At 46.2% G+C, this 22,238-nt stretch overlaps 1 protein-coding gene across 4 annotated transcripts in view; it reads left to right on the top strand.

The window, feature by feature from the left end:
• Positions 1-399: 399 nt before the first annotated feature.
• The window catches only part of LOC144169567 (sodium/potassium/calcium exchanger Nckx30C-like), a 357,968-nt gene continuing 336,129 nt past the window's right edge, over positions 400-22,238 (top strand). For 2 of the 4 annotated variants that reach the window (XM_077698801.1, XM_077698799.1), the window contains exon 1: positions 400-1,075. The gene's annotated coding sequence lies outside the window, so the exon portion shown is untranslated. The remainder of the gene's footprint in view (positions 1,076-22,238) is intronic. The other 2 variants (XM_077698803.1, XM_077698802.1) reach the window with 2 other exon arrangements.

Here is a 22,238-nt window from a genome sequence, read left to right as displayed (position 1 = left end):
GCTGACGAGCTTCACAGAAGCAGCCAAGCGAGGCAACAAGAGTGCGTGGAGAGCGCGAACGCTTAGGACGTGCCGTCACGTGACCAGCTCCGCAGAATCCTGATTGGCCCTATTGATTTCGGAGGGGTGGGGGAGAGGTGGCTCTTCGTTCCCAAACGGAGAGGCACGAAAACAAGCAAAGCAGGTGCCCGGCGTGCACACTGCTGCAGTGGAATCGTCAACATAAGCAGAGGAGAGAGAAAAAAAAAACCCACAACAAGTGGAGCAGAGCGCCGAGCGCCAGCTTTCCACTGTGCCGAGAGTAAAGGGCAAGGGCGGTGGAAAGAGGCATAGGAAGGAGAACGGTCTTTAGAGTCACGTTGGAGGAGTTGAGGAAGAGACGAGACGAGAGAGATAGGATGTGAACGCTGTGGGCAGAAGGAGGGAGGTGGGTTACGGTCGCGAGGGAGGCGGAGAGGCGAGGCCGAGGCTCAAGCTCGGCACAACCACTGCGCCGCCGTAGCCGGGTGCGAAGTTTTGCTTCGCCAGACGCCGGCGCCGGCTCGAAGACCTCGGCCGTCCTGTGCGCCTTGGGCTTCTGACCGACGATAAGTGTTAAAAAAAGAAAAGCCAAAAGAGGTTACGTTCATTCGTTCGCCCGTCCTTTGTTCTCAGCGGTGTGTTTTCTGCAGTCACACTGTTGTGGCTCTTCAACTTGTGATCGTGCTGTCCGATTCCAACATCCCGGAGGACCCCCCCGAAGAAAAGTGACTGTGACCCAGCGCACTTACTTACCTTAGCGGTTGGAACGGTTCTTCTGTGTCACAGCGAGTGCAAATTTCCTCTTTTGTGGCCATACAAGCCTTCGCTTCCTTCACTTCGTGGCAACCGAGCCATTTCAGAACCACGGAGTGAAAGTGTGGGAATAGAGGCCCCGACCAATTTAACTGCCTGCTGCGTCGTCGACAGACCAGCCGTCACCGGTCGACCTAGAGGTCAAGGGGTTCCAAAAGGAAGAAGCTGAAACGCCTTTACCGAAGGGGGAAGGCTGCGCTGGAAGGACCTTGACATCCTAGAAAACTGACATCGACTCGAGGTGAGTGAGCACACGGAACTCTCAACCGACTTCCCGCTTTGTTAGTAACTTAGCCACACAAGAGAAACAAAACAGGCTCTACTTCTGACCCAGAACTGGCCTCCCCCAAACGCTTGACCGCCTGCAGGACTCTGTCACCGGGAGAAAATTGCGGACGCTTTGTTCTAGAAAGCTTTCTGCGTCCAAAAAACAAGTTAGAAGGCATATTCTAGTGTGCTCGAACCATGCGCATGTTTTCGTTTTGTTATTTTACTTCACATCGCCAGCGCTGGGTTTGATCTCGTTTGGGCGTCGCTGTGCGCTGCAGCAGCGTGAAGAGGCCCAAATCGGTTCATGTACGGGTGTTTATAGGCGGGTCGAGGCGGATCGAACGCCGGCGGGGCCGTGTTTTACGCCGTTGCCGACGTGGGACAGCTCCGCGGCGCTTTTGCGGCGCTTTTGCGGCGCCTTTTAGGACGCCAAGGTGTCGCGCACGTTAGGCTCATCACGCCGCCTCGCCGCGGCGATTCTTCAACCCCACTTGTTTTGTATGTTTCACGTATTATGTTTACTGATAAAATACTGATACAAAGATGATACAATAGGCATACGTGCACGGGACCATTTGTTCACTATATGCTCCGTTATGATCCTGAGTGCAGCGCAGAAGAAAAAAAACGCAAGAATAAGAAATGGGACATGCGCAACTCTGCGTACGTCCCCTTTCTTGCTATTGTGTGTGCTTTTATGTACCCTTTCTTATTCTTGTGAGTGTTTTTTTTCTCTGCTGCACTATGGATCAAGTGAAGCCAAATATACCCCAAATTTCAACCTTCATTATGAGACTTCATAATGACACTTCATTATGAGACCTTCATTATCAGACTTTCATTATACGCTCAGCAAGTTCAGCGCACCAACGTATACTTCCGATGATGTTTTCAAGAAACTCTTGTGTTTTCTGAGGCATGTTTACGCTATGCTCGTAAGAGAAATAGCGATTGGCACATTCTGAGAATGTGGATTTTAGTAGTGCCAGTTAGGGGGCCACGGCTCTGCTAGCTCTGTTGAGCGGAAGTTCGAACAGTTTCGACATCGTATGAACATATCTAACGTGTCACAACACATCATTTCCCACATTTTGACTTTCCAGTATCACGGCTTGTGTTTTTGTCACGTGTGCGACCGCGCAATGGTGCAGAAAGCGCGCGACACGAACGCACTGACATCGTTGAGAACATTCATTCTTTAGGGCGAAGTCACACCGAAATACAGAACATGTATGGCGAGGCGCTTAAAAACATGAAGCGCACCCAACACCCAATTTCTTTCCAACTTTAGATAACATTCGATCTCCTCACATCTCGCAGACATTCTGTCAAGATGGAATGCTTTGGTTCTTTAAGAATTAATTTTTGTTAACATGAATAACTTGACTCACGGTTATTTTACCGTGCTGGCGTGGGTGCGCACACGGGGTCGGAAGCAACGTCATTTAGCGCTTTCAAAGGCAAGCTAATGTACTTTACTGGGAATTCTTTTCGCGTTCCAGTAAGTTCTTCCTAAAACTTTACCATCCCTTCCCAAATAAAGTTCAGAGAAGGGAGAAAAATTCGCCTAATCCAAGGAAAGCGCGTTCATTCGATCGTCAAACGTTCGAATACCCAAATCACAAGTGAAAAACACACCCATGCGACGATTTTTCGCGCACTAAGTAAACGCATCTGCGAATGATTTAACGTACACCGAGACGTGGTTCATAAGATAAAAGTACACTATTGTACTCCTTCTTCGTGATCGATCGTGCATTTACTTAGCTAGAACCGTTACTTTCTCGCAATTTTCGAGTAAGCGTTTTGACAAAATGGAATCCAGGTTTCATGCACGCGCCAAGTGTCCAGAGGTCTGTCAGAGATTTCCGGTCGACCAGAAATTTCTGGTCTACGGGGAAATGCATTAGTTTTTTTGACAAGACGCCATCGGTTCAACTAAGAAAGCTTTCGCGTTAAAAACAATACTCTCGAACTATACGAATTAGGATTGCATTGAGATTGATCCTCAGTACGGAGCATCATCGACTTCACTATAGCGGCCAACCCATCACGGCGGCTCAGTGGCTGCTGCTGAGGAAAAGGACGTGGGTTCGATCCCAGCCGGGGTGGTTGATTTTCAGATGGAAGTGAGAAGCAAGAACGCAGGGCGTCACAATTTCTGCGCACGTTAAGGATCCCCAGTTGGTCAAAATTAATCCGGAGCAGCGAGCTTCATAGTGGCGGTGTGTCTTCGGCGCATTTCCCCGCCTTGTCGTACACATCTGAACTTGCTTATATTACCTCATGCTGAAATTGTATACGCTTCCGTCACTGCTTACTAGGACCAGGGGCAAGCCATAGAAAACACTCAACGCTAGCAACACCGTGCTACGTAATTACATTTGGGGGTGTTTGTGTTGAAGATGACCACCTATTATACACCTTGTGGCCGTAAACGTGGATCGTGCGTCGTGTGGTACAGGCAGTTCTTTCTGCTGAGGCATCTTTCTTTCTCTACAAACAAAGGACGAAGCAATTGCAGGCATGCGCAGTGTGCAGGCGCGGCTGCTCTCAGAACCTCCGTGTCGTCTGCTACGATAATTGCCACTAGCGTCTCAAGGCTACACTGGACCGCATTAGACTGGATACTGGATACTGGATACTGGATTGGACTGGATTCATACTGCAAGTCAACGCCCGCGCATGCGCACATTTGTTATGTCACTGTTTTGCGTTAGTGTGTCATGAGGAAGCTGTTGTTCTCGAAGAGCAATGGCTCAAAAAGAGCGCAACACATATCGGGTAGTAGGAGACTCCCCGCAGGCTTCTAAACTGCGCTCACCCTACTCATACAAATGACACATACGGTCACCCGAAAGGCGTACACCACCAATGAGGCCTGCTGAGGGTATAGAGACGACGATAGCATAATACTTTGGAACTTTGGTACATGTGGGTGTTTGCCAGTGGGTATATCTTTGTCCAAAGACGAGGCAATTTTCAAGCATTGTGTGCAGCTTAGTAATTCGGAGTAAACAATTGAACCGTATAAGTGGGAAGGAAATTTTTAATGGAGATGGACGGACTGCGTTCTATAGCTTAAAGGTCAACGTGTGCTTCCTTAGGAAAGCTCCCAGTGCAGAGCCGGTTATCAGAACTCTTCCACATTCAAACTTTAAACAGGATTTAGCGGACGCTAGAATTCTACATAAAGCACTTTTCGAAATTCTTTCGAAGTTTTCTTTTATCATGTGCACCGGCTGTTTGCTTGGCAAGGGACCTGTTGTGTTATCATAGATTTTATTCAATCGATCAGTTAGTCATTTCAACTAGTTGCATTAGTTGCATTCCAACTAATCTTGTTTCTAATAAAAAAAAAAACATCAGTGTTATGTTAAGGGGCGTTATAAAACAACCAGCTGCACAACGAACCGTTAAGATGCACTGGTATGAACCTAACTCGATCGCAACGAAAGCTTCGCTGGAACAAGGTAAAACCATGTCTATCAGAAAAATAAAGCGAAATGATTTTTTTTTCGGCAAGATTTTATGGTGCGCAGGAAAAAAATTAGGAGTGGCTTAGCTCGGCTATGCCAGGATATACGTAGCGTGGGCTAAGGTTATTCTTTGGTTTCCTGGTTGTCTAGGATTAGCTGATTATTCGGCTTACTGCTGCTAAAAATAGTTCCAATCCAATCCAAATAAATCCAATCCAATCCAGTCGCAGCGGCGGTGGCTCCGGCGCGCCAGCTGTGCGCCGTGAGACGTCCCTGCTCCTCGCGCATGCGCAGCACGGCTCTCCAGGAGCCACGCGAAACTGCTCAACCTCAGCCAGTGTAGCTCACGCTACAATATTCTCGATTCTAGACATAAACCCGTACACCAACACCACCAATGTAGGTGGTATTGCGTAGACCCGGCGCTGCAGAACCCCCTACACGTAAGGCGCGAAACGGCATGGTACCGCTTGTCTGTGCTAGTGTGAAAAAGGCAGTATAGCGTTTTTTCACATTACATTAAGTTTAAGAAGCATTACAGAAAAGGGTAACAGAACCTAAGCGTGCGTTGTACGGAACGGAATTATTCATCTGAATGTGATTTCATCGAATTGAACGAAGCTTCGGAGGATTAGGTCATAAGGTTGGTTGAGCCGAAATAATGCCGACAATTGTGATGTTTGTTCAGAGGAGGTTTAGTGGTGTGCGAGGTCTTGACTTAGCATTGTGTGCAACCTGCAACGGAAGTAGAGAATCTGATTACACCCCATTTTATGTCAGAGTCTCGTGGGCGCAGGGTGTGACTTTTCAGCACAATAAAACACGTCACTCACGTCTGTCCAAATTTAAGGACCCTCTCGAACGGCTCAGGACCTTGGGCCGTTATTCAGGTCTAGAAATAATGTTTGCTACGTATTATTTGCCTAAAGTAACGCACAGACTATAATGCAGAGAGCAATTGCGGCTAAAAGCGGCGCAGTCGGAACACTCGACGCACTTCTGAACGACTTGATGGCTTGATATATCGTTACTACAGACGCTCTGGGCTTAGGCTGCCGGTCAGCAGAAACTTATAGAGAAACTGCAGAAACTGTAGAGGCTTGTTGTGCAGATGGTTCCCAGCAAAATCCAGCATCGATAGTTTTCCTGGGTATTATTACTTATAAGCATGAGTCATGCCAGCGAATTCGCCCTGGTATACGCACGAGAGCGAGTTGGCACGGGGTCATTCATTCATTCATTCATTCATTCATTCATTCATTCATTCATTCATTCATTCATTCATTCATTCATTCGTTTATTTTGCATTTTCGTAACAACAACAACAGAAAATGCAGGAAGGAGGGCAAAAAGCTGGACGCAGCCAGCTTGACAGGGACCCAACTCCCTTTACAAAGCAGCAGGGCACATAGCGAACAATTCCGGAGTTTCTTATTTGCAGGTAAAAAATACAACACCAGGCAAAAAAAAATTGGACTGGAAAAAAAAAGTTTTTTTTTCATGCTTTTCACGTTCACAAACAAAATCATGACACTGGACATTTGCAGTGCAATGTAAAGAAGGATAAAAGAAAAAGAAAGACTCATCTAGTACATAGCTACAACTTTGTAGGGTTTAGCTTCGGTGGAAAAAAAAGTGCAGGATTCTACAGCACAAAGAATATAGGGAAAAAGAACTGCAACACACTGGGATCACGTTACAAACGCACAATGGCAAATACAAATGAAACAATGCATAGCAATTCAAATAAAGGAAGGGAAAAAAAAGCGGTGTTTACAAATGATTGTGAAGGTAATAAAGTTTCAGTTGAGTAGGTGTAATACTACGTAAATTAATTCCTTTGGAGGCGAATTCATTTAGAATTCGTGGTACACGGTTGTTAACCATATCCAGGCCGTGGTTGGTCCTACAAAACGGAATCACCCAATTATCATTATTTCGAAAATAATACCCAGTTTCAGGGACACTCTGCAAACTGGATAGAGATAAAAATGTTGTGTTATTATGCTTGAGGCTGTTTTTGTACCTGATGAGTAAATTTAAATTGTATAAAGAAGTAAACGGTAAAACCTTATAGGAATGGAAAAGATGGTCAACGGGTGAATGATAGCTTAGGTTTGCTATGTGTCGGAGGAACTTTCTTTGGGCTGAGTAAATCCTATTTATATTTTGTTTTGAGGTAGTTCCCCAGACCAAGGTACAATAATTTATCTGGGAGCAAAAAAGAGCTTTGAAAACTTATAACTTAAATTTCTCAGGTAAAACATAACGGACTCTGCAAAGAGCGCCTGAAATCTTAGCCAGAGAACTGATCACTCGGTTCACATGCGAAGTCCAAGACATATTCTGATTAAAGATTACCCAAGTGTTTTAATTTCTGATACTACTTCGATGTTGCTTAAGCCAATTCGAACGCAAAACTGATAATATAAACGCTTCTGGGAGGGGGTAAACACAACTGCTTTGGTTTTCGTGGTATTTATTTTAAGTGAATTAGCCGCACTCCATATATTTAGATTGTCCAATGTAGCGTTCGCCATTTGGCAAAGTTCATGCGGATCTTTAGATTGTATAAAGATGCTCGTATCATCGGCATAGATAATAAATGTAGCTTCAGTAGTTATGTTTACGACATCATTGACATATAGATTAAAAAGTAGTGGCCCGAGTGTACTACCCTGAGGAACGCCAGCGGTTAGTTTCATAAATTTAGACATACATTCATTGATCAAAACACACTGTTCCCTATTGTCAAGGTATGATCTGAATAATGCCAAGGCAACACTGCGGAAACCATAGTGTTCAATTTTTAATAATAGTGAATGGTGATTAGGAGAATCAAATGCTTTTGAGAAATCAACGAAAATACCCATGGTTAGTTTCTTATTTCGAATGATTGTAGGATAATGTCTTTTTGTGTTAGTAATTAGCTCTGTCGATCTACCCTTCCTAAAGCCAAACTGCTGAGTTGATAATATATTATTCTTGTCACAGAAAGAATTGATTCGTATTGATATAATCTTTTCTAGAGCTTTTGAAAATGCAGGAAGTATAGAAATCGGACGGTAGTTTGAAAAATTGTTTTTATCTCCAGATTTGTATATAACTACCACTTTAGCCCGTTTCATTTTGTCTGGAAACACCCCAGAGTACAAGCATAGGTTATAAATATGCTCCAATGCTGGTAAAATACAGTCAAGAACATACTTTATTGGTCTTATGCAAATGCCATCAACATCCCTGGACCTCGAGTTGCTCAGCGAAATAAAAACTGCGAAAATTTCCTGTTGCGTCGTTGGGCTCAAAAATACGCTATTTTCATTAGGCGTTGTCAGAAACTGCCTGATAGATTCGTCGTGGTTGCTTTTAACTAGGTTAGTAAAATAAGAGTTAAACTCATCTGCCAGGTGTACGCCACTAAGAACAGCACCTTTGTGTTCGATTTGGGTTATCTCGTTGCACGTTCGCGACCGGTTTAAAAGTGTGTTTAGTGAACGCCATGTTTTATCGGGATGTCTCACAGTGACCTCATTCAGTAGGTTCGTGAAGTAGTCCCGCTTTGCATTTCGCAACGCTTTAGTTACAAGGTTTCTGTATTTTTTAAAACATTTAAAATCTTCTGGCTTCCGGAGTTTTATAAATTGCACGTACAAGAAGTTCTTCTTGCGGATCATCTCGAGGCATTCTGTGGTGACCCAAGGTTTACGTATTTTCTTAGATTTCACACGTTTTTTTTTAAATTTAAAGCACTCTTTATAGACACAAGTAAATTTGTCAATAAAAATATTGTAGGCATCATTTGCATTGTGCGAGGTTAATACATCATGCCAGTTTAATAAAGTAATTCGTTCCCTGAAAGTATTCAGGGTAGTATCAGTGATGTCCTCAATCAGAACTGTAGAGGATGAATAAACCTTCTTGCATTGGGGATTAGCCTTTATGAACATATAAATCGGAAGATGGTCACTAACGGTATTTTCGATAACTCCGGCTTTTATGTTTTGTACCTCAGCCTGTGTAATAAAGAGATCTAAAAGAGTTTCAGCTTCCAGCGTAATTCGCGTAGGTTCAGAAATTACATTCTTAAAATTATTTGATTCTAACAGTAATAAAAGTTCATTAGTCGTTGTGTTCACTTCTAACAAGTTACAGTTGAGGTCACCACCAATGACCATTCTGAGTTTATTATCGTTCGCAAAACACAGTAAAGTTTCCGAAAAAGAAAAAAAAGCAAGTCAAATCACCAGATGGTGGCCTATATATAACTGTAAAGATGGAGATAAGAAAATAAAAGGAAAAAAAATGAAAACGGTCTTCGACAGCAAACTCTTGATCATCACTGACACAACCGTTTTACTTTGAAGTAAGACGCAGCTAACAGAGAGAGAGAGAGAGAGAGAGAGAGAGAGAGAGAGAGAGAGAGAGAGAGAGAGAGAGAGAGAGAGAGAGAGAGAACGCCTTTAATGAAAGCTGAAGAGGTCAACCCCACTAACAGTAGGGCTTGCTACTCCAGATGGGGTGAATACAGTGAGGTGACAGCGAAAAATAGAGAGAAAAACAAAAGGAAAGAAAGAAAGGGGAGTAAGAGGAGAAATGCACACATATACAAATTGTACATGCTCAGAGAGTTCGCAGAACCTCTTCTAGCCCTTTTTCCGCAAGAAAAGTAAGCAGTGTTTTTGTACCCAGCACTGCTTCCTCACGATTTCGCCAGGGTCCAAGGAAGTGTGAGAGTTTCAGAGGACATCCGCGCCGTAGTCTCACAAGCGCTTTCGACGCTGTTGCCCGCTGATTGTCATATTGTGAGCAGTGGCTTAAAATGTGCCTGATGTTGTCGGTAGTAGAGCACACTGTACACAATGACGACTCTACCCAGCCCAGCTTAAACGAGAAGCTTTGGGTGTATGCAACATTAAGTCGCAGCCGGTGTAACACGCCTTCAGTGCGCTTTGGCAGACCCCGTGGATACGGGAAATCGCACTGAGGGTCTATAGCATGATGAGGCGCATAACTGCTCAGAGGATCCTGCCAAGCCGGCAGCTGGAGTTGCCATCCTAGGTCGATCGCAGCTGCTTTGCTATCCTCGTTTGAAAACGGGATTCCAACGGTGAAGTTGAGGTCGTGGGCTTCTCTGGCGACCGCATCGGAGATCTTGTTGTCCGTTATACCAGAATGATCTGGTATCCACTGAAGAAAAATTTCATGTCCTTCGCGCACCGCACTTGAAAATATTTTGTTCATATCGCAGACAAGTTGATTGCGACAATCAGGCGGCTTATTTAGTAGTTGCAAGGCTGGACGGGAATCGGAAAGAAGTACCCACCGCCGAGCGGGTCTTCCGCTTATGTAAAGAAGTGCTGCTCTGACAGCTGCTAGCTCAGTTGCCGTGGAGGATGTTCTGTGGCTGAGCTTTTCTTTAATGGACCGTCCCGCTGACGGAATTTATACGCCGATTGCCGAAGACGCCGAAGTCACGAATCCATCCGTGTACACTTCGATGTGGTCTGGATAACGGGTTTGGATATGCTCCAAGACAAAATATGTCAAGGCAGATTCGGGCATAGACGAATTTTTGCCTATTCCAGGTACAGTGATGCACACAGCCCATGCCGCGTACAACCACGGGGGGTAGCAGGCAGCTTGGGTCGGAGGTAATTAGATGGCAGGACGTGCACCACGCGAGATGCAGAAGCGGCAGCCAGTGGATGAGCAAAGCATCGAGAAACATGTCGAAGGCCAGTGCGGAGCAATTCTTGTGAACGGAGGGTGGTCGCAGAAAAGCACCTTGCCTCACATAAGGTTCCTATCGTGGAGGTGCATTTTGGAAGGCCCAGGCATGTTCGCAGTGCTCGAGCTTGCAAGCCTTCCAGAACCTCCAAGTTCATCCTGGACACAGCATGTAAAGCTGCAAGGCTATATCGCAAGAGGGCTACGAAGAGCGCTTTGTACAGTCGCAAGAGGGCTGACACTGAGCAGCCCCAGGTGCTTCCTGTCATCATCCGCAAAACGTGAACGAACGAAAGGAGTCGCCAGCCGATATCGTAACAGCCTTCTATATTGTTGTGGGACGTAACATTATCATAAGAAGTACGAAGAGATGTCGCAACCATAAATAACAGAGTGAGAGAGAGAGAAAGAAAGGGAGAGAGAGAGAGAGAGAGAGAGAGAGAGAGAGAGAGAGAGAGAGAGAGAGAGAGAGAGAGAGAGAGAGAGAGGAAATGTATTTATTGAAGAGTTTAGCTTTAACATAAAGAGGAGCTGGCTACTCCAAACGTTGGAGTAATTGAGGGGTATTATGGCTACCTCAATGAAACCACGAGGTGAAAAAAATTCCATTTGAAACGATAACAGCCGAAAGATCACATTTGCGCTCAGTATAAAGTATTTGCTATTTATAATTATTATGTTTTCATACAGCATGATATATACCTGCACGTTGCTTCACAACGGCGGGATATAATGATATAATGCGAACGGCCCACAAACATCTATATACAAACAACACAAACTGGCCATGATGCAACGGAGGTATGAAACCTATATGCAGTGCCACTCATAACGCCTATGTGTGCTTCCACGCTCATCTAGACGAATGTTTTCTTCGACATGCGCGCGTGGTCTATCTTATTTCTCCCCCAGCGAAACAGTCCACGCACTAATCTCATGCACCAATGTACTACCCGAATGGTTCGTTTCACCTTCTCGCTCTTGTACCGCTGTGTATATGGCATCGTTTTTTCGAACAAATCTAACTGGCAGTAGCGGGCGGTCCTGCACGCCTTCTTTTTACAGCGAAGATGTTAGCCTCTAGTTGGTCGGAAAATTTTGTGTCGTGAACAAAAACCCCGGGCAGGACCCAGAGGTTCTCGCCTAAGACGCCGAACGCATACGTCAGGCTAATTAATCAGGCATCCCAAGGACGCGGACTCAGTCCCCGGCCGCGGTGATCGCTTTTCTGATGCAGGCGAAAAGCAAAAACTGCCGTGTTTGCGAGATATCGGCACACGTTAAAAATCCCCAGGTGGTAAAAATTAATCCGGAGTCATCCACCACGGTGCACCTCACTGCCTTCGTAGCGTCGACACGTAAAGCCCCACAATAAATCAATCTATGAATTAATTAGACATAAAGAAAAGAGCTCAGTATTTGTTTAAGAAAACCACAAAACAAGCATGGAAACCACATTATGGATGATAAGACGCCTGTGCACAATGTGTTCCCGGTAAAGATTATGTTTGCAGATTATGTTTGAAGGCTAGCGGGACTGGTGTCACTAAATAGAGCAGTTCTTGCCTAAGACGCCGAGCGGATGCATCAGGCTAGGCAGGACCCAGCATCAGTGTTGTACGGAACGGCGTTACAAGGAACGGCGTTCCTGGAACTAGTTCCTTTTTGGAGGAACGGAGGAACGCCACCGTTCCATTAAGGGTCGGTGGAACTGTAACGGTAACTCGTTACGTTTTTGAAGGAACGGCAGGAACGGCGTTCCTGCCGTTACATCGCTATGATTTGGCTGTTTTTGATGCCAAGGTTCGAGTACAAAAATCCACAAAGCGCTACTGCGTTTCTCTTCCTATAAGATGGTCAGTTTGCCCACCCTTCAGCTCTAGTGCTTCCTCGAAGGTCAAAGGCAGAAGAATAACCACGCAGCAGGCCGCAGCTTGTGCTTGCTTTCATGCTGGTTGCTTACACTGGGTGCGACGGGTGAATAGCGTAGCCGCGAGAATGCTTTTCAGCCTTCATCGTTTGTCTGGGGAGGCCAGAATGCGCGTCTGGCCGATAGAATTGTTCCCTGGCGGGGAAAGAATAGAGAGTTTTAGCAGTCCGCCCGTTCTGTCCTATGCGTTGCTTTCAGTGTTGCGGAATGGGCGTCCCCATTCCATTCCAATTCCATTCCGGGGAATTACAAGTTGACTAAATTCCATTCCTTTCAATTCCTCGGAATGCCGGAACATCGCCCATTCCCACTCCGGGAATTGCCGGGCAGTTCCATTCCATTCCTCTAATTCCTCACCGTTTATCGGGTGATTATCAAGTTACCAATGAACCCACCATTAAGCTGATGTTATGACACGCGTTAAGAACTGCTAAAATACGCAAAACACGTAACCAAGGTCTAGGGATAGTGGCTTTGTGGCATATCTCGTTCAGTGAAAGCACCCGACAAATTCCCACAGGGCAGTTCTCCAGGTAGTTATTATAGTATTTGCATGGTCAGCATGTCTTTACAAGTTGTAATGCTTTAATATTGTTTAAGTGTGAATGTGTTAATGCTAACGTGACGACATGTTCTATTTTTCTGCTGACAAAAGTATGGTTGAAGAAGACATTATATTCCTTAAGCAGTTAACACGCGTATGGAGCGGTCGTGAGCATGGTTAGAACTATAATTTTGTTAACAAGGAAGAGAACCTCCGGATCTGGTGGTATCAGTTGGAAGAATTACCGCTCGAGCACCTTTTCCTGCCTTTGCACCAAATACGGATAGCGGTCTGCACAGGTCCTCAGCACTCGGGCATGTCAAGCGCGCCTCGAAAGCACGGATAGGTTCAGAACTTCCTGTGTTTGCGTGTGCGTAGGTAGGTACGCAATGTCGCCCTTGCCGAAAAGCTTACTTACGTGCGTCAGGTATCATCCACTGCGCACGAGCGAAAGTTTGAACAGGCTGTGCTTAGAGTATGCGCGACCTTTGTATGGGTGTCTCGATGCGAACCAATGTGCAGGGAGAATTCTTTTTTCTCTCGTTAGTGTATACTGGGATAGTGCATTGGTTCGTATACAAATCTGCGTCTTGTTTTTTTTTTCTTTTAGAAATTGGGAGATTGTTCACACTTTAGCACCACGCAACCTTTGGCTCTAGCTAACTGAAGAAGGACTTAGAGAATGCGTTGCGGCCTTGGACTCAGCAAAACTGAGTCCAAGGCCTGCGTAATTAATTGTATAACTGAGGCCTGTAGAACTAATTTGAGGAGTTGCATGTAGTGGAGTAGCAATGAAGGTCCCCCAAGTGTCCTCTGGTCTGGGCGATCAACCGAAAGAAAAGATGTAAAGGAAAATGATAACGATAATGACATGTTCGGCAGCCGGTCAGTCTACTGTTGTGGAAATCCCTACGCCAGAAAAAAACACGTAGTTGTCCTCGTTGATATATTGTAGGGTTTAATGCGCCGACGCAACGCAGGCAATGAGGCGCGTCGTAGTGGAGGGCTCCGGATTAATTTTGACCACCTTAGGCCTAAATCTCGTACACACGGGCGTTTTTGCTTTTCGCCTCCATCAGGAAAGCGGCCGCCGCGGCCGGGAATCGAACCGCGACCTCGTGCTCAGCAGCGCAATTAGGTCTCCTCGTGAATTTTATATGCTGCAATAAAGGTCTCAAGCTGTCGTGAAAGGTCGAAAAAAAGTTTATTTTGGTTTCATTCATCAAAATTACGTAACAAAATGGTGTGAGCCAAATGGGCGCTTCGCCGTTCACTTCTGAAAACACGAAGTGTAAATGACGGCTGCTTCAACGATCAGTTCTAAAAACAAAAAAAAAGTAAACTAATACAGTTGCCTTCTGCCTGTGTGTTGCGCTTGACAAACGAGTTGCTTAAAAGAGGTGTTTGAGAGCCGGTTTTGCTTCGTCATTCACTAAAAGAGGTGCCGTGTAAAACACGCGTTCCACGTCAGCTGACGTCACATTTAAAACGGAAACTGCCCTTGCGAGTCGGAAAAGCAATGTAAAGTGGCTAGCGTTCGCTTTCCGTTAGGTCGGGACCGTTTAGGAACAAAGCTTGCAGCGTGCAGCTTGCAGACGCAGGTGTGACCGCAGTTCCTATCGCATGGGCTCTCCTGTTTCGGGTGGATTCTCGAACCAATATTTTAGGCCTTCGTAGAGGCTGCTTCGGGCAAAGGCGTCCGAGTATCTAGACAGGAGGGCCAATATTGCAAAACGTCCTGGGGGAGGAGGGGGGAGCGCGAAGGTAGATAGGGCGTAAGCTGATATGCGAAATTTCGCAGTGAACACAAGCACCGCGTCAGCGTCCCGCTGACGGCGAGGTGGGATGCGATCACCGACGGTTCCGGACGCAAAAACAAAAGTGAAGCTTGGGGAGACAGCTCGCAGCCGGGGCGAAGGCGCCGCCAAGGTAAAAAATTCCCCGCTGTTACGAATGGGCCAGCGCCGCAGTACTTCCCCGCATCACTCCTCGGCTGTGCGGCGAAGCCACTCCTGCTCCTTCGAAAACAGGCGCAATCATGTCGGCAACAAGTTGCGACAAAGCCTCGTCAGACGCTTCGCTCTCTGCGCATTCGGCGGCTGCCTGCACGGCTCGTCTCCACGCTCTTCAAGGACACAGAGGCAGGCCCCGGTGATCGCAACGGAGTCCTCCTCTCTCCCTCTCTCCCCTCTCTCGGACTCAACGTGCCCGAGGCTATGAACGGCTTACGAACTCTGGAAAGAGTGTTGTGCGTGTTCCAGCCTGTTGGCGTTTGACCGTTACCACTTTCGGGTATAAATAGAGCTCCCAAGCGTTGTAAACCATTCCTGTTAGAGCAGCGAATCGATGTTGTCGCTCTGTTCGAGTCCTGTATTGTAACCTCGCCCGTCGGGGCATTGTTCTTTGGCTTCGGCTCACCTCTCGTTATGAAGTAAACAGTTACGTTAGCCTACGGCTTCTGGACTTCTTCACGGCTGCAACAGCGGCTGGCCGCTCGCATCATACGCGCTACCACTCGTATGTCGGAGGCCACGGAGATCGGATCGGGTGCCCCCGCCCGGTCGCAACACCGCATTTCCCCGAGGGGAAGAATGTGAAAGTGCGAATGCACGAGTTGAATTTGCGCGGTTCGGTAATGTTCGCGAAAGAGAGATCACACACACACACACAACTACAAAGAAAGAAAGATGCATTTATTCACAGACACCTATTTGTGCTGTCGTTGTACTTGATTGCTAGAGCGGATCTCAGCTTTGAAATTTCGTGTCAGTACTCCTTTAAGCGGGTGGGTGCATTAGCCCTTCTCACGCTCGATTCTTGGCCAATCCCCCACGTGGGTATGTTCCATGTCAGCGGCCAGGCAGCGCGCGCCCATCTCCCCCCGTTGCCAAGGAAGACGAGGAGATTCCTGGCCAATCCCCCACGTGGGTATGCTATGCGGACATCGCCAATTGATTGCTAGAGCGGATCTCAGCTTTGAAATTTCGTGTCAGTACTCCTTTAAGCGGGTGCATTAGCCCTTCTCACGCCCGATTCCTGGCCAATCCCCCACGTGGGTATGTGCCATGTCAGCGGCCAGGCAGCGCGCGCCCATCTCCCCCCGTTACCAAGGAAGACGAGGAGATTCCTGGCCAATCCCCATCTCCCCCCCTTGCAAAGGAAGACGAGGAGATTTCTGGCCAATCCCCCACGTGGGTATGCTATGCGGACATCGCCGGTGGACGCAGGTTCAGGGTCGCTTAAGAAGTGCATCGCACTTAAAAATCACAAGGCGAAGTTGGTGGGAGAGAGAGGGGGGGGATACCACCGCGGTAGTTCCCCACGACGGATACCAACGGCTTAGAGCCGTGTTTATTAGGCGGAGAATCGCGACTAACTTCGTAGCAGCTCTGTATTCAAGGACATAATTGTAGTAGAATTGCTGCTTATAAATATACCGTGCTTGTAATCAGCCAATCGATTTTAACAGTACTGAGTTATTGTTCAAAGCTCCGACTTACTGAACTTGGGCTGGGGGGATCTTTTGCGTATATTTACATATTTTGACAAAAAAAAATGCGTAGAAGGAAAAGTGCGCTTTATTTTGGGAAAGATACATGTAATTCCATTCCCATTCCATTCCTGGCAAAATGCGCTTAATTCCATTCCCATTCCATTCCTTCAAGTATTGTCACCATTCCATTCCCATTCCATTCCGGGGTCACGAAAATGTGGAATGATTCCGGATTCATTCCAATTCCGGACTGGTAACTCCGCAACACTGGACTTGCTTTGTCCCGGACCCGGCTGGGCACTTGGGCATTCGTCGCGGTAGGGGGATTAGTTCCGCGGGCCTGCCTTCGCCATGTCCGTGCCTCCGCACCCTTCCTACTCGCCCTTCCGCGCGCTCAGGAGCAGACCGGTCCCGGAAAACCCGGTAACAACGTAGCCAACGAAACGGACGGACTGCTAAACGGGATCCGGACATTTCGGTGTCGGACATTTCGGTCCAGGACGTTTCGGTGTGGACATTTCTGTGCACGGACATTTTGGTGCACGACCTCTTGGCCCACACATTTTGAGTGAGGGGATGCCCCAGGCATTCTTTGAACATTTTAGCTTTAATATTGTAATTTCGTGACTTGATATGATTTTACCTTCGAGACTTGTGCTTGCGCCGGCATTCGTGGAAACGAACGCTAAACCCTGGCGGAGCATTGCCACGTGAAACCCAATTTCTGTAGCAGATAGTAAAAATTAACGCTGTTAATTTGGATCTGTTCAACCATTTTTTGTTATTTCAACATTTATGGGAACAACCCTTATACTTTAAGTGTTACCCAAGCGCTTTCCTTTCACTTCACCCAACGGTGCAATACGCCGCTGCTTTTAGTCTATTCCCCCCCCCCCCCCCCCCCCCCCAGAAAAACTTCTGCGAAAAAACAACAGAAAAACGAGGTCGATTAGGCGCGTGTGCATTTCGTTTTAATGATTCTCAGTCAATCTCGCCTTCGTTGCATTCGGTGTCAGTTCTACTTAAAACTAGCAAACCAACGATCGCACTTACGGTAGCGGTACTTAGGCGAGGGGAAAGCTGAGCCCCGCCGGCAATCATCCCCCTAAGTAGAGAGAGAGGGGTGTCACTTGTGCTTCACCATTGCGTCGACTCGACTTCGAAAACTTGAAGACGACTGTTGCCGCTGTCGTCACACTAGCCTATTCTTTTTTTTTTTTGCTCGTTATAATGGGAGGAAGCGATGTATTATTGGGGTGTGCGTGATATGCGAGACTTGATGAGTTAATTCCCAAGGAGGCGACTGAAGGCGCAGAAAGAGCGATTCCTAGGGTGGGGGCGCCGCCGATATGACCGCGACGCGCGGAAGGGCGTAGCCAGCAAACGATAGTGGCCATTGTGTTCTCAGCGGCTTTTTGGGTGGCTTTTTGTGTCACATTATAGAGGTTTCGTGCGCCCATGGTGAATGTAAAGCCTTTTCTCTGTTTTAAACGCGAAGTGTGCTATGTCATTGTTCTGAATGTATCACCCAAATCCTGCAAAAGCCTCCACTAAGAGGCTAGCAGTATGTTCTAAAGAACAAATAAAAAAAATCACCGCGGTGACGCTTTGGAGACCGTGAACTCCTCCACGCCAGTAGGATTTTTGGGGGAAGCCGAAAGTAACATGGCTGAAAAAGAAATCTGGTCGAGATTCGAGCGTACAGGCGGGAGGTGGGAGGGGGGGGGGGGCGGGAGCGCTAGAACGAAGAATTAAAATGTGGTAAATGTAGGCTTGTAAACATTAAACGAAGGTTGGTTGTCCCGAACAGAATGGGTGGAATTCGTATGCACAACCGGTACGCACGTAATCAGCATTTAGGACATTAGAACCTGCGGCTGTTTTCCAAAAGGCCCGTTTTTCCTCCCCGACAATATCCTAGACCAGTGTTCGCGAATTCATTTTAGCAAGGCAGCACTGCCTACGTAATACTCTTCATAAGGTTTTATTCATTCTGGGGGGCTAGCTAATGTTTGTTAGTTTTTGGATATTGAGAGTGTTTATGTAATTTATGTAATTGGAGGGTGTGTAATTTAAAAAAAATACAAAAGAGTCGGTAGACCATCGTAAACACGGGTAATTGTCTTAGATAAAAAAGAGCGAATTAAATTAACAACCTGTCATAAATGAAAAAAAAACGTGTGCTAAAGAATTCAATCGGCTGCATAAGGTGTCCCCAGGAAGAGGTATTAAACAAAAATATATAAATGTAGAATTTCGAAAATTCCTGGCAACGATCGAACATGGCATCAATCAAAAAAAATAAATTCACTGCTCCAGATTGTGGTCCATAACCCACGTTAAGCGGAAATAAAAATATAACGGCTGTCGCAGACAGGCAAGCACCGGATAATTTGGTCGCCGAAATGTCCGTACACACAAATATCCGTACACCGAAATGTGCGTGCACCGAAACGCCCATACACCGATATGTCCGTACACTGATATGTCCGTACACCGAAATTTCCGCACCCAAATATCCTGAACCGAAATGTCCTCGAGCCGTCTGGAGTTTGTCCGGTGCTCCCTGAAAAATTCGCCTAGGAGCGTCTTTTGATTATCTTTATCTCCAGATAATCTGCTGCCGGTGGTGTTAATACTCGTATAATATACGTAGTTCGATGTGATTTTTAAATGTTTCACTTAATTTCGACCCAGGATTATCCGACACTATATTTTCATTTAAAAACCTAATTGTAACGTTAATGTAACGACACGTTCCAATTTTCGATGTGGAACTGGAACGCGTTCCTTTCGCAATAAAGGAACTTGTAACGGGAACTCGTTTCAAAATTGGCAAGGAACGAGGAACGAGCTTTCGTTCCTATTTTGGAGGAACGTGTACAACACTGCCCAGCATTTGCCGCCAGAGAAGCCGAGCGCAAGCGGCAAGCCCCCGTACACGACCAAACACATTTCATAGCCGCCCCCATCAGCATTTGTGGTGGTTTACAACGCTTCGCTGAATATCCATTTTCGCAGGGCGGGATGGCGGCCATTTTGTTTGAGCCCTCGTTTTCTTATTTCATTGCGACACGCACAGGATTCTGTTTCGTGAACGTGTTAACGGGGAGAGCATGAGGGAGCAGGATGGTGCTCACCAAATCCCACTTCCACATTTCAGCACGTTCAGCAGCTTACGAGTTTAACATAACGAGTGGGCAAACTCTGTCCAGAACGGCGGTGAAAGTGGGCTCGAGATAGGAGAGGGTTGATGATTCTTTTTTGCAATAACGCTACCTTGGCTTTTGTGTGCACCCGTCGGGCGTTTTCAGACTACATTGTAACATGATTTTCACCCTTATTGTCTATAACACCCTAACACCCTTTCAAAAACAAAGGAAAACACCCATTGAAAGGGGGCAATGAACGATAAAACGCCCTCTAAAAGCGTGTATTGTTATGTTTTCGCTAGGGTGAAGGGTGTTAGTTATTACACAGTGGCTTGTGTCCTTAAGGCTGTGAACCATTTTACGGAGAGCCAAACTTTTGCCATTGCGAAAGTAAAGGGCGGCTTAATGCGGAGCGGGACCAGCTTGCTGCCACAATCGATGCCCTTACCAAATTATTCCGGAGCAGTTTACGGAAACGAAACGAAAAGGAGGCGGTATGAGGGGGGTGTAGCCCTAAACAACCCATTCCCGCTTGAACCCGTCCCGCCTGAACCCATTGCCGAAACGCCCTTCCCGCTTGGCCCGTCCCGTGTGCGCCCGTTCCCAAAACGCCCTTCCCGTTTCACCGCTTTCTGTTTGAACCCGTTCCAAAAACACCCTTCCCGTTCCAACCCGCTCTCAAAACGCCCGCCTCCAATAGTTGAGGCAAGTTTCTGAGCTCGCAGTGCGCTTTTAGGCCTCCAAAATTGTGCTGGGCAAGGTAGTCTAGGTTACTGAGTAATGACTACAACATATTTTACTACTTTCTAGCCTAAATATTTAGCGCGGGGGCAAATTCTATTTTACCTTGACTCTAACTCTACTCGGTAGACGGCGCCACCGACACGTTTTCTTTTTAAAGAGCTACAGGTGATGGTTACAATATCCTCAAAAGAACTACAATTATTGTGAACACTTCCCCCGAAAACTGAAATATTCAAGCTACTTTAAACGAAAGCAAATACCTATGAGCAACAATATTATGCGTGATTTCATTTAAGACTAATTCATCAGCGGGAAACGGAAACTCCGGCTCCCGTTAACACGGTAAACGGTGAGGCAAACACGGTTTATGCCAAAGGGCATACTATCGCAAAAAAAAAAAAAAAAACGATATGCTCTTGTTGTTTTTGTTGTTCCTTAACATTATTGGCGCATACCCAATCAGGGGATCGGCCAAACATCAGTCGTTAATTCGAATGAGATTACTTCCTAGGTGGATGATTCAAGGAAAATTAGAAAAATTTGGAAGCTTTTTTTTTTCTCCTTGTGTTGGAGGAATCGAGTTTAAAAATTAGTCAATATTGAAACAAAACAAAAAAGGAAATAAATAAATAAATAACTAAGTAAAGAAAAATAAGAAGAATGGTAAAACTCTCTTTTACAGACGGATAACTACCTAAATGTTTGCTTTTGCTTTTCGGCGTACTGCATGCCCGCCTATGTATTATCCGTAAAAAGTACACGCAAGAGAATACAGCTTGGGGTGTTCTTAAGAATGAATCCAGGCGTTAATTACGCCTGGATGTGGGCGAACTATTTTATCCAAGCAAAAATTTCAGCTTTAGACTTCAATGGCCATTGTTTTACAGAGATTTGCATATACAGTGACCGTTAGCCGCACATTGAAATGAATCGTACCACTGGCTTAGCCCATAATAGTTACCGCTTTCATAAAATACGTTTTTTTTTTCATAGTTAGCTAGATCTAGTAATTATATTTTGCGAGATCTTTTTCCTGCGTAGAAATAAAACAGTAGCCCTGTACTACCCCTAATAAAGTAATAGTTGCATTTGTTAAAACACCCAACTTCATTCTCAGCAAGAGCTACGGACGCTACAAACTGCCACTGCGACCGCGGAAAGGTTCTATTTTGTTAATTCCCCTCCTTTCTTTTTTGTGTGGGTGTTGCATATATAAGTGCATGTGCGTTCGTATATGAAACCGTAGGGACTGGCACCATCACCTCTGCCGCAGAGTACGCATGAGAGCAACACGTTCCAAACCGCTCGACCAACGCAGAAGCAGACGGAATGGTATGGTTTCAGCTGATACGCTGTACCGGGTCGGACGCAACGCATCAACCTACATGTTGCTTTTTAATTGGCACCGCGTATCGTAAAACGGACCATTGCCAAAAGGTTGCAGGTATAGGGCGTCTGCATACTTTGGCTCCGCCAGCTGTAACGTTTTTTTACGGTGAAATACGTTTGATGTAACTTAAATTTAATTATCAAGTTACGGTGGACGGCAGTAATTTTGCACTTTCGGTTGCGATGGATGTAACTCAAAACATGAGGTTAAAATACATTCGGACGCAACTTTATTTTAAAAGTTTTTAAATTTAATTCCGAAAATCACACGCCTCTGCCCGAGTCACCCGAGTCGAAACTGGGTTCGTTATTCCGGGAAGGGGCTAAACGGGAAAACACGAAACGGAAAGGGCGTTTTGTACCGGGTTGAAGCGGCACGGAACAAATGAGGATGTTCAAATGGGAACGGGTTCAAATGGAAACAGGCGAAATGGGAAAGGGCGAAAGGGGAAGGGTGTTTTGCGCCGGGTTGAAGCGGGAGGGATCAAGCGGGAAGGATCAAATGGGAACGGGTTCAAACGAGAACAGGCGAAATGGGAAAGGGCGAAAAGGGAAGGGCTTTTTGCGCCGGGTTGAAACGGGAGGGAACAAGCGAGAAGGCTGAAATGGGAATGTGTTCAAACGGGAACTTCCCGTATGAGGCTGCCTAGGCGAAAATATTACGCCTCGTGTGTTC

Source organism: Haemaphysalis longicornis, unplaced genomic scaffold (genome assembly GCF_048455015.1).
Source record: "Haemaphysalis longicornis isolate Haplotype H1 unplaced genomic scaffold, Haemaphysalis longicornis Haplotype H1 scaffold_2, whole genome shotgun sequence".
Taxonomy (NCBI): Eukaryota; Metazoa; Arthropoda; class Arachnida; order Ixodida; family Ixodidae; genus Haemaphysalis; species Haemaphysalis longicornis.
This window is presented reverse-complemented; position numbering and strand designations above follow the sequence as displayed.